This window comes from Musca autumnalis, unplaced genomic scaffold, assembly GCF_047663935.1.
Source record: "Musca autumnalis isolate F117 unplaced genomic scaffold, ASM4766393v1 scaffold_3, whole genome shotgun sequence".
NCBI classification, from domain to species: Eukaryota; Metazoa; Arthropoda; class Insecta; order Diptera; family Muscidae; genus Musca; species Musca autumnalis.
The window spans coordinates 260,184,229-260,196,832 of NW_027411866.1; the positions used below are offsets into that span (position 1 = coordinate 260,184,229).

A 12,604-nucleotide genomic window follows, 5' to 3' on the forward strand; every position below is an offset into this window, starting at 1 on the left:
ATTGTTTTTTTTTTGGACAGCCCAGAACTGTAACGTCGACTGTTATTGTGTCATTAGTGCCAAAGGCACGTATGAGTTCTAGGCACATGACTACGACAAATAAAAATAACTACATAGTTTAAAGGCAGCAGCAACAAATTGCACTAAAAATTGTTGATACAAAAGCAACAGAAGCACCAACAACAAAGACAACAAATTGCTCTACAAAAATAAGCAAAAACGAATTATAAAAATAACAAGACCGGTGACAGCAAAGAGAATAGTAGGTGTCTGATGTAGTTTTTTTTTATATAAAAATAGTTTTTCTATGTGTGTTTGTGTGTAGATGCTAACGACTTTGTTGCATTGCGTGAGGCAACTAAAAGCTTTCTTTCTTTTATTATTTTAATTTTTGTTTCCATTTTTTGCCAATGGTCTTTATTAAGGCGAATATACACTTGTGTGCATGTGAGTATTTAACATTCTTTCATCGCTTTGTTAAAAATGTATGCACGTATGTGTGCCTTAATGTGTGTGTGTGTGTGTGTGTTTAGCTGAGTGACACCATAATGTGTCACCTGCACTCTGTGTCATGTGAGATGTTTGCACAAAAACCAAAACCGAATCAAGGCAAAAACGAAACCTAACAGTCAACCAATGTTCCGTCACACACAGACACATTAAAAAAATACAAATATCAAAAAAAGGAGACAAACCTGATTTGACCGGGTTTGTATACGTTCGTTAACATCACTCCCCATCACCGTTACCGTCATCACCATCATCATCGTCGTCGTCAGTGATAACACCCCTCACATATTGTCTGCCTTAGCGTTGAAGTGATTCTATATGTTGTAATGACATACATTGTTTAAACATGGTCATATGTACACACATGCATGTCCTTACAATCTGTGTGTGCGTGTGTGCATATGCCAGTTGGTTGGTTGGCTTTTATTGTTGCTGTTCTGATTCATGTTGTTGTTCCATGTTATCATTGTCATTGTTACCACACCACACCCACCCAACAAGCTCCCTATTGTGTATATGTGTGTGTGAGAGGACCCATTCATACATAGCAAGAATATTCAATGTCGTTGTGCTCTTTGTCATCTGTTTTGGGGCAATGGATAGACATTTGAAGGCTTTACTACCAGGCTGCCACTTTGTGTCTGTGTGATGTGGAACAATATAATGCCTCCTTCCAGTGCCTCCAGAAGAGCAATGACAATGCCCAGCCAAAGTGTGTATCTCCTCCATCAATCTTAGTGCTAACAACCAGTTGCAATTACAAGCATTTTTTCCTTGCTCTGGCTCTGCTGCAACTCTTCTGTTGCGCCTTTTCCCATTCAATGAACCCATTGAGCGAACAACCAACCGCATGGTAATTTACGGTGTAACCAGATTTGCATTTCAACCAACATTTCTCTGTTATGTTCCCTGAATGCAAAGCTTTTGTCGTCGCTTCTACAACCAATCAAGTCGAATTCGATGAATGCGCCAGCACTGTTGGCCACTTCAATAAGCCAACCGACCATTTGGTGTGTTTGTTTGCATGCAAATGGGATGTCTGCCTGGCTGCCTGGCTATCAGGCATTCATATGTTGCGTGTCGAACCGCAAAGCGGCAAACCATTAGTAAATTATTTACAGGGCTAAAGTGATTTCGGTGGTGCAATTTGGTATGTATATCTAAACCTCAGATTGCACGAACAGTCGCCACCTTTCGAGCCAACAATGACGGTATGGCCTGTTGCAGGCCATTGTCGTCAAAACACCCGATACACAAACAGATTCACACATTAGCATTGAGACTTGAATGAGACAAATGAGTTGTACAAATTGATATAATGATGAAAGAACGTTTTAAAGCTTTCTGCATGTGACACTGAATACCTCCGCCCAACACATTACCAGCTAAACTGGTCTACAATTGCCGGAAAATAATAAACATTTCCCTCTGTTGGTGTTTTGCAACGATTTGCTTTTAATGGTAATGTAAACGACCACATCTGTTGCAAATTTGGTATGTTGATATAAAACAATTGACAGTTGTTATGACCTCCAACCAACGTGGGTGGCAACCATGAGTTTGTCACCTTACTTTGCTGGTAAAAATACTTGATTTAGGAGATATGGGCTATATTTGAGTAAAATATTATTGAACAAAAATGCAGCTAGTAGGCCATGTTTTCTTCATTCCCATTTTAAGTACACATTTAATGTTACATAATAACATTCTTATAGGCTTATTATTTAAATAATCCACCCTTTGGAACCCCACTTTAACTAACTTTCCTCAACTGGAGTAAATATTTTTATTTTTCCACCATTGTAGACATTTTTATGAAATGCAAACCGTTCGAACACAAAACATTGTTTTTCTACATTTCAACAAAAAAGGCAACATTTGGTCTTGTTGTTATGAGCCAAATAGAAAAACATAAAACGCACGTGTTGTACAAATTGTTAGGCCATAAACTCAGAGAGAAGGAATGTAAAAGAACAGTCCCCTGGTTATGTGGCTGATAATCAAAGGACGAAAAGGAGTCAATGAATTGATAAAGTTGCTGCTGTAACAGATGTGCTGTTTGTTAATATTATTTGCAATTACATATATTTGTACACAATCATGCTGAGCGTACTTAAACACCACTCAAGCATACAATGTTTATTGAAAGTAGTAAATAAATGATTGCTTTCTCTTTACCCAAGAAACCTACTAAAGATTCAATATTACTTACAGATACATATTTGTATTTGAGCAAAGTGTAATCTTTCTCTTCTTCTTCAGCTGCCGAGAGCCGCACAGAATAAATAACATTGTTGTGTCTAGAGTAGTTTTCCATTGAGCCATAGGCAAACACTCAATTATCAATGATATCCTCCAATGATTTTATGTACCACCTGCTATTTTAGAATAACACTTGGGCTACAATATATTCTCCTCTTGTGTGTACGTGTATGTGTACGAATTGATATGCGAAAACCTTCCTTCAATGGCATTGTTTTCATATAGAATGTCAATAGCCTGCCTGGTCTTCTTTGTCTGTATAAATACAAGTTGATAATATCCCATAAAATTTACACATTGTGTGTTAACTTGTTGAAATGCGTTCAGTGGCAATTGTGGCAAGAATATTCTCAGAATATATTTTCCTCTTTTGTTGTTGCCTTCAATAAAGGCCAAAGAAGAGGTTTAATTATTAAAGAAAAATCTAAACGTCGATAGACATCTGTGTAGAATGACATGAAAATTATAACAGATAACTAACTGGATAGCACCTAGCAGAGCCAAGAGTGGAGAATGGTTTCAATAATGGGGCGTCAATTGTGGTCTAATAACAGCTCATCCGAACAGGCATGAAGTGATATTGGACGATGCAAATATTTTCTTAAATTAATAAATGTGAAATATGCAAATTTTGAATTATTGTATTTTTTCAATTCCTCAATTCTATCGGTAATTTCACAAGCTATTTGCTGTTGTCAGCAAAGTTGTGGTGCAGAATCAAATAAGCTGTGATGATGTGGCCTAAGGCCTTTTTTGGGCCTATGCTTTAAAAAATTAGCTTAAATAAATTCACGTTTATAGGAACTGAAACGATCTCAGGTGTGTCATCTAAGGCATTATTATTTTTACCTCATTATCCCTTTCGATAGCTATCGTGCTAACCAGTCACTTAAGTTGACCACCGTCGGTGAAAGTTTCAAAACAATCTTCGAACAGTCCTTAAAGTGCACTCAAATAAAAATATTGAGCTTTTATGAGGGATGTACCGGAAGAAGTTGTCCGACATAGTCTGTCTTCCGACTTGATACAATTTAAAAAGAAATATTGCCGTGTGCGAACTTTGGACGAATGTTAGTCACTCTTTTCGACTACCGTGGCCATTTATGTTAGTCAATGAAGTTTTTTGAGTTTTTGGGTCATTATGTCATACAAGGAGAACCTTCGGTAAAAATTTCAAAACTATCTTTGAACAATCATTAATCTGCACTTAAACGAAAATTGTGAACTTTTGTGAGAGAAGTACCTGTAGGTGTTGTCCCATATAAAACTATTTGGAACTTCATATTAGTGTAGAAGAAATTTTACGGTATGCAAAGTTTTCACCAAATTGCATACCCAATTCGTGCTAATCTGTAATTTTAGTCGTTGTCGGCAGATCTTTGTAGAACTTTTGGAAGGAGTGGACAGAATATGTCCTTCTTCGAACTTGAAGTAAGTTTGAACAAAATATTACGAGTACCAAACAATGGTTGATCCGTTCGAGAGTTATTGTGTGCTCCAGTCAGACAGATCGACAGACAGGGTTAAATCAACTCCAAATTGTATGAAACTGATTTCGTCCAATCATGCTTGGGTTATACTGTTATACTCTACACGACTATGTGGGTATATACAAGGGTATACATATACACTTTCATACAGGCAAATTGTGCCTCATCGAAATAATTGTTTTAGACTCCAAGTATGTTTGACTGAAATTCATTTCAGACAAGTTGGAGTCCATTAAGCAATGTTCGTCTGTCTGGCTAGAACGCACGATAACTCTTGAACAGATTAAACGATTTGGTCCGAAATTTGGCTTTCATAATATTTTGACGGTCCACTCCCTCGGGTACCTCTCCCACAAAAGTTAATTTTTGTGGGGAGCGGATTTCGTTCATACTTTGCACATCGTAATATTTCTACCAGACATAAATCAAGTTCGAGTATGGACTCTATCGGTCCACTCCTTCGGGTACCTCCCACACAAAATTCCGGAAAAGTGCGGTTTAAGACCTCCCCGCGAATCGTTTTGATTTTTGTTGTAGTAACTAGTATTCGCTGCCCCCATTACGACGGTACAAGTTTTTTCATGGGCAAGTCCATACTTCCTGACAAAATGGCCCGAAAGCTCTAAAAACCCACTTTGTCACCATGTGTAGTGGATGGAGCGCAAGAACGGATAAACCGATTCGGTCCAAAATGTGGTAATCGTAATATTTTGCCCAAAGTTAAATCAAGTTCTAAGATAAGCCTTATCGGTCCACTTCTTTGGGTACCTTCCCCATAAAAGTTCAAAACTCTTTGCTAAAATGGTGCGCACGATAACTCTCGATTTGGTCCCTACTTTGGACAACATAATATTTCTACGTGACATAGATCAGGTTAGAATATGGACTATATATGTGAACTCCACCACACCATATTTCGGAAAAGTGCAGGTTAGGACCTTCTCTCGCATTGTTTTGATTTTTCTTACAACAGGTTGTACTCAAGGCCCATATTAATATGATACAAGTTTTTTCAGTGGCAAGTCCATACTTCTCCAGAAATACTGCGTTGGTCTACTGCGAACCAAATACTGCGTCGGTCCACACTTTGCATATCGAAATATTTCTTCGTTTATTAGATGGAATTCAAAGATGGTTCTTATAGGTCCACTACTTCCGGTACCTCCCCAAGAAAAGTTCGAAAATATTCGCTAGAATGGTAAACGTAATACCTCATAAACGGAGCAACCGAGAAGCCTTTGGAAATTTTTACCGAAAGTACTCCTAGCAGCCCTGTTTACAGCGTGGGTAAGTCCATGTTTCCCGATATAATGGTCATAAGACACACTTCCAAAATGGACTATCGGTCCCCCCGCAAAACTTTTGAGATTTTATCCTAATCCATATCTTTGTAGGCAAAAGCATGCGCCTAAAATTCTGAAGACCCTCTAAATACATAGTTTTTTTTTTTTTTTTTTTTTGAAAAAGTGGTTTCAATTCACACAGGCTGAGGGTATACCTCTGTCGACAAAGCCGACGGATACTTTCTTAATGAGAACGTTTAAACTTTTCAAGAATGTCTGTATATACCATTTGGTGTGGCTCAAAACATAACAAAGATAAGACTTTGCCAAGCCAAACATTAAGTTTCCGTCCGTCGGGTGTCCATCTAAATCTTGTTATAATTCTTGCGGTCGCAACTTTAGTAATATCGTTCTGAATTGGTGCATAAAGATGGGTCGCTCACCAACAACGGTTGGTGTTGAACTGGTTGAGGTCGAAAAATATTTAGGTGTCAAAATTGCCTAAAACTTGTTGTTTAGATTTTTATAGTCTGATTTTTATAGTGATTTAATGAATTTAATTAAAAAAATTATATTTGGAATCCACATTTGGGCGAACATTCGAGATGTCGTAACTTCTGAATTAATATTAGCACCTTAGCTTATCTCTATATATAGTGAAAAAAATCCACAAAAATGTTAAAAAAAAAGTTTCTCGAAACGTTGCATTTTCTTGGGTGAGGGTTGAACTCTTATTTTGAATTATCACAAACTCATATTTCTTAAAAACGTTTGACCGCTTAGACGACCTTTTAAATATTATTCGAATATCACAAAACCCTGTTCCTCTGGGAAAGTAGAGAGATACTTTGCACTGAGCGGACGTGTTTTTTATTAAGCTCCGTCTAATAAATATATTTCGCGGTCATTACGAACATTAAAGTTTAGTGAAAGTGATCAATACACAATTTAAACAACGCTTTTTTGAATTATTCAATTAGAACTTCAATTCGATGTTGAAAAGCATAAACATTTTAAGAAAAAAGATTGTTATTGTGATCGTTTGTTTAGTGGATGCATGAAAAATAAATAAAAATACCAAAGGAAACAATGCAATTGAGAGAGTGAGAGTGTTATTGAAAATAAACGTCAAATTAATTGGATAATGTTCTAAAATGAGATTAAATCTAAAAATGTTAAATTAATGTTAAAAATAAAAAAAGCTTTTTTTTTTTTTTACTCCAAATCCCTAAAAATATTGCTTGAAATACGCTTTGAAAATTATAAACTGTGGTGAATTTAATCAGCCTAAAAGTATACTCTAAAATCTTCTTAAATTTGAAAGCTAATACACACACATATCAATATTTAAACCGGAAATTGCACACTGAAATAATATAAACATGCCATCCACTACGGGACGAAGAAGTGTAAAACACAAAAAGATTTTATGTGGCCAGTGTAAGCTGGAAGTGGTTGAAAATAAAGACGATTTTATAGAATGCGATAATTGTTCGAAAATATATCATGCGAGATGTGAAAAAATTGATAAGAAACGATTCGAGCATTTACTGAAAAATAAAGATGAGGAGTTTTTATGCCAGTTTTGTAGTGGAGTTAATAAATCCAACATTGAAAAACAATTACATCGCATGGAAGAAAAGCTTAATAACATAGATCGTCTGATGGAATCGGTTGAGTTCATGTCTTCTAAATTTGAAAATTTGTTGAAGAATACATTCGAAAATAGTAAAAGAATTGAGAATGTTGAAAAAGAAAATGTAAAGCTTAAAGGTGAAGTAAAAACACTCCAGGAAACGGTGAAAATGTTGAACGACCATCGTGTGAAAAAAGACTGTATAATTAATGGAATATCAGTTCAAGAAAACAAGAATGCAGTAGAAACTGTAATTGAAATATCAGAAACAGTTGGTGTTAAAATCAGTGAAAGCAATATTGATGAAGCTTATTTTTTAAAGAAAAACAATTCAAATAATAAAAAGCAATCCTTAATAGTGAAATTCAACACAAAGTCAACGAAAGATAAACTTATGGAAGCTAAAAATAAATTAAAAAATAATGATAATACTAAGCAAGTGTATATAAATGATTTACTGAGCAAAGAATCACTAGAACTGTTTAATTACGCTAAATCCCTAAAAACCGTTGGATACAATTATATTTTCACGAAGGGAAGCAGGATATTGGTAAAGAAAAGTGCCATAAATAAGCCGAAGATTATACACACGAAAGAGGATGTTGATGAAATTTTACTTGAAGCTACTACAACCAACCTACGAAGTAGAAGATCCATGAGACTTTTGCATGCCTCTGATGATGATACAGATGACAACGATGGACAAGCCGCATTTGTATCGCCAGATCAAAGAAACTAATTCAAATTATTATCCCGTATATGTATTATTATGTTTTTAATAATTTCAATCAATAATAATGATTAACCAAAACTATTTTGAAAATTCTGATTCATTTTCTGAAAGTTTAATATTAAATGGTGAATATAATTTCAATATTTTATCTGTAAACATCAGAAGTGTTTCGTCGATTAGTAAATTTAACAAATTCAAATTACTAATATCAGAGTTTCCTGTTTTACCAAATGTGATAGCCATTCAGGAAACATGGTTTCACAGTAACCAAATTCAGTTGTATAATCTTCCTGGATATAACTCAATTCACTGTTGTCGAAAAGACGGATATGGTGGAGTGTCATTTTATGTACGCAGTAATATATCATATGTTGTAGATCTTTGTGAGAGTAAAGCATACGTCGAAGCCATACGAATATCGTTAGATAATTTTGTAATAAATGGAGTTCCTCTAAAAATTACTACGTTCTATCGCTCGCCGAAATGTAATACGACTTCATTCCTAACATATCTTGAAAACGAATTGTGTGGTTGCTGTCGTACAGCATCAATAGTTATTGGGGATGCTAATATTGATTTGCTTGAAGCTAGTGGGTTTTCAGACATATTCTCGACTTTATCTTCAGTAGACTATGAGTCATGCCACACATTGGTAACACGTCCAGTAAGCAGAAAGTCAATAGATCATGTCTACAGTAACGAATCAAGAATATTGAATGTCAGCTCAATAGAATGCGAGTTATCAGATCATAATATTGTATGGTGCAGTTTAAGAAGTAATATTCGAAGTAGCGAAGTGACCACTAAATCCATCAAACAGTATAATTATAATAACATAGCCGCAAGTATTCAGAATTATGCTGCAAATTTCACTTGTCTAGGAAATCCTTCTTCTGATATGGAACGTTTTGTAACTACAATTACTGAAATTGTTAATGAAAACACTACAGATAAAGAACTTAAGGTACTATCAAAAACCCTGTTAACGCCTTGGGAAAATAAGAACATACAAGCACTAAGAGCTTTTAAAGCAAAACTTTTGGCAAAGAGGAAACGAATTGGAAGAGATGCGAACAATGAATATACGTTGAGGAACGTTAGCCGAATAATAAAAATTGCTAGTCGCATGAGTATGAATTCATATTTAAGCAATAATGTTGAAAATTTTAACCAAAATCCACGCAAATGCTGGCAATTTTTGAACGAATGCTTGGGAAGGAAGCTCAATAAGGAGATACTATTAAGAAATGATATGGGAGAAGTTGTTGATGACAATGCTGTTAAAACGAACACTTTCAATGACTATTTTCTGGATATTCCAAGAATGTTAAGAAGTAAAATACCATACAACGTTGGAGACCACTTTAACGATTTGCATAGCATAACACAATGTCCATCAAGTTTTTGTTTATATTATGTCAATAGATCGGAGATTGATAGTTTAATAGCAAATATAGATCCTAGTAAAAGTCCTGGTCATGACAGAATTTCCGGCAAAGTGTTGATTGCTTCGAAGGACTATATTAGTGAGCACTTAACATCAATATTCAATAGTATGATAGACACATCAATTTATCCGGAGATTCTTAAAATATCTAAGATAACTCCTATTCCTAAGTCTGGGAATGCAAGCAAAGTTTGTGATTTCCGTCCAATAGCGTTACTATCATTATTTGATAAAATATATGAAAAAATAATATATCAACAGTTGTCGAACTTTTTGGAGGAGACGGGACAGATGTATGCAAGACAATATGGATTTAAAAAAAGAAGCGGCACTCAAGAAGCAATAGTAAATGTGGTAAACTTAATATGTGAGGGACTGGATTCGAATTTTGGTGGTGTCGGTGCAGTGTTTTACGATCTATCAAGAGCGTTTGATTTGGTCGATCATCAGATTCTGCTATCCAAGCTAGCACTTTATGGAATTCAAGGGAACGCGCTAAAACTAATAGCGAGTTATATTGCGAACAGAAAACAATATGTAGAAATCAAAGGCATTAAAAGTGATATTGGTATTGTGGAGCATGGAGTACCGCAGGGCAGCGTATTGGGTCCCTTGTTATTCACAATTTATATAAATGACATATCTAATTTAGATCTATATGGAAAACTAATTATGTACGCAGACGATATTGCACTTCTGTATCCATATAATCACGAACTAGTGCTAAAATGTCAAATGGAGCATGATGCTAATCTTATCATGGAGTACTGTCGATTGAACAAACTTATAGTTAACTCTAATAAGACGAAAATTATAAGGTTTCGACCCCGCTGTTCACAACATGACGCAACATTTAATATAACAATTGCCGATACGATTATTTATGAGAGTCTATCTCTTAAGTATTTGGGAATATATATGCAACATAATCTAACATGGAATCTGCATATTGATGAGTTAAAAAATAAGATTGCTCCTGCTGTAGGAATTCTACATAAATTCAGACAAAAATTTGATACCAGAACCAAACTTTTATTATACAATGCATTAATACAAAGTCATCTAAACTACATGGCACTGGTCTATGCTCATAGGAAAACTGCGCAATTGAAATCGCTCCAAAGAGTACAGAACAAAGCTCTTAAAATTGTTTACAATTTGCCAAGGCTTTACCCAACTTTGCAGTTATATAGCAATGTAACCAAAAACATATTGCCATTGTATGGTACTTATAAATTACAACTGATAACATATATATATAAAGCAATTAATAATATTGGCCCACGTTCCATTCATTTTGACGTCAATCAAACTATGATCAACACCAGGAATAGAGCAAATCTAAGAGTAAAAAGATGCAGACTGGAAACATCGAAACAAAGAATAGAGCACAGTGGGTGCATAGAATTTAACCATATACCCGACAACATTAAAAATCTTTCAAGAATTTCTTCATTTAAACGAGAAATAAAGTTATACTTGTTAAGAAATATCGAAATACTTCTGATGTAAATTTTTCTTATTTCCTTAAATTTTCATACCAGTTTCATGTGAATTGTTTCCATATTCAAAATTTTAAATGAGATAATACAGAATCCGTTCTTTATGAATTTTTGTACTTTTAGTAAGCCCCTATAAAGCTTCAAGGCGCTGGGGCAACAAATAACTTTTGTAATGAATTAAAACAGAAATAAATGAATTCAAAAAAAAAAAAAAAAAAAAAACCCATCTCTATGAAATGTGCGACACGTAGCGTGCTTAAAAAGTTAGCTCGCCAAAATATAAATATATCCCAGACCAACTTTATATGGTCTGGGATAATTATTCTGATTTGTTAAATAGTTTGAACAGAATGTAATCAAGAATACAATCCGAAATAGTGGTGAAGGGTATAAGTCACCACTTTAGTGATCCCTCTTTAAAATGTTAATATTATGCTATTAGTCACCGATGAATCACTACACCCATCACAACTATTCCAGGCCCTGCATGCCCGAAGTATCATTATGTTTTTATTTTATTTAATTTTACGAACAAAATATTCCATCTAGCCCTATAATTTCTCTTCTTTCCGAAAGCCATGCCATTTTTGTTGTCTATGTGTGTCTGTCTGTCTGTTTGTTCTTAATTAATGACTACATCTTTTCCTGAGTCAAAAACCAACCCCAATAGAATAAAATATGTATGTATGTATAACATCAACTGAAAACTAAACGAACACACATTCAGAAAACTGTAAATGACGATCATTGTCATCGTACAAGCATAAACATTTGTTTTTGTTTTTTAACATTTATTAGTCTACATAATGATGACAAACAATAAATGTTTACTCAAAATTGACAGTGAGACAGAGTTAGGAAGTATGAGAGGGAATTTAACACAAAAAAATCAAACAAGTGGGGGAAGGAAAATGAATGGATGGATGGATGGGTGGAATGAAGAACATCTACTCATCATCTTCATCATTATTACCAGCAGCAAAATCAGCCAAGAGTAGCATCAACGTGCTGGGCATGTAAAATATGTGTTCATGTTCCAATATTGTTGCAAAATTAAGTTTCTATGCTCGTTGTCTTCGTCTTCTTCTGCTTCCTGTGAGTGTGCATATGGATATTGTGTGTTTGTCTATCATTGGAGTGTGTTTGTGCATGGCTTCGGTTTATAAATGTACCTATTTAGAATTTAATAGTTGCACACAATTACCATAATTGATTAGATTGTTTGCCAAGACTAACAACGGGCACTGCAGCAGTCGCAGCAGTAGCATAAGCATCTGTTTGCTCTGACAACACTTGTCCACAAAAGTATGGTACTTTTCATATATGCTTTTCTTGTGCAGTTGGAGAAAATTATTCCGTTTCTCTATATTTCATGGAATTAATTACAATTACATTTAAAATTTGGTATGAATAAGGGGTTAAACAAAAAATAACAAACCACCCAATATTTTAAAGAACTAGACATAATACTGTGAATAGAAAACAATGTTGGCATAATCTTAATAAAATTTAAGAAAGTAGTGTAACGATATACATCAATAATTTCTAAGCATGTTACAGTGTATGCAGCAGAACATTAATTAAATTTACATTTTAGTATGAACTAAATTCGTAAATTATTTATTTTTACAGTCCACTGTGTAATGCTGAACATTAAATCATTATCATCGTTTCGTTTTCGTCATGTTAGTTATCAACGTCATCATTATGATCAATGTCATTTTCACCGTTATTATAAAGC

At 34.6% G+C, this 12,604-nt stretch overlaps 1 protein-coding gene across 17 annotated transcripts in view; it reads left to right on the forward strand.

The window, feature by feature from the left end:
* The window catches only part of mmd (disintegrin and metalloproteinase domain-containing protein mind-meld), a 670,172-nt gene that overhangs the window by 265,986 nt on the left and 391,582 nt on the right, over positions 1-12,604 (forward strand). The gene's annotated exons all lie outside the window — the stretch shown is intronic.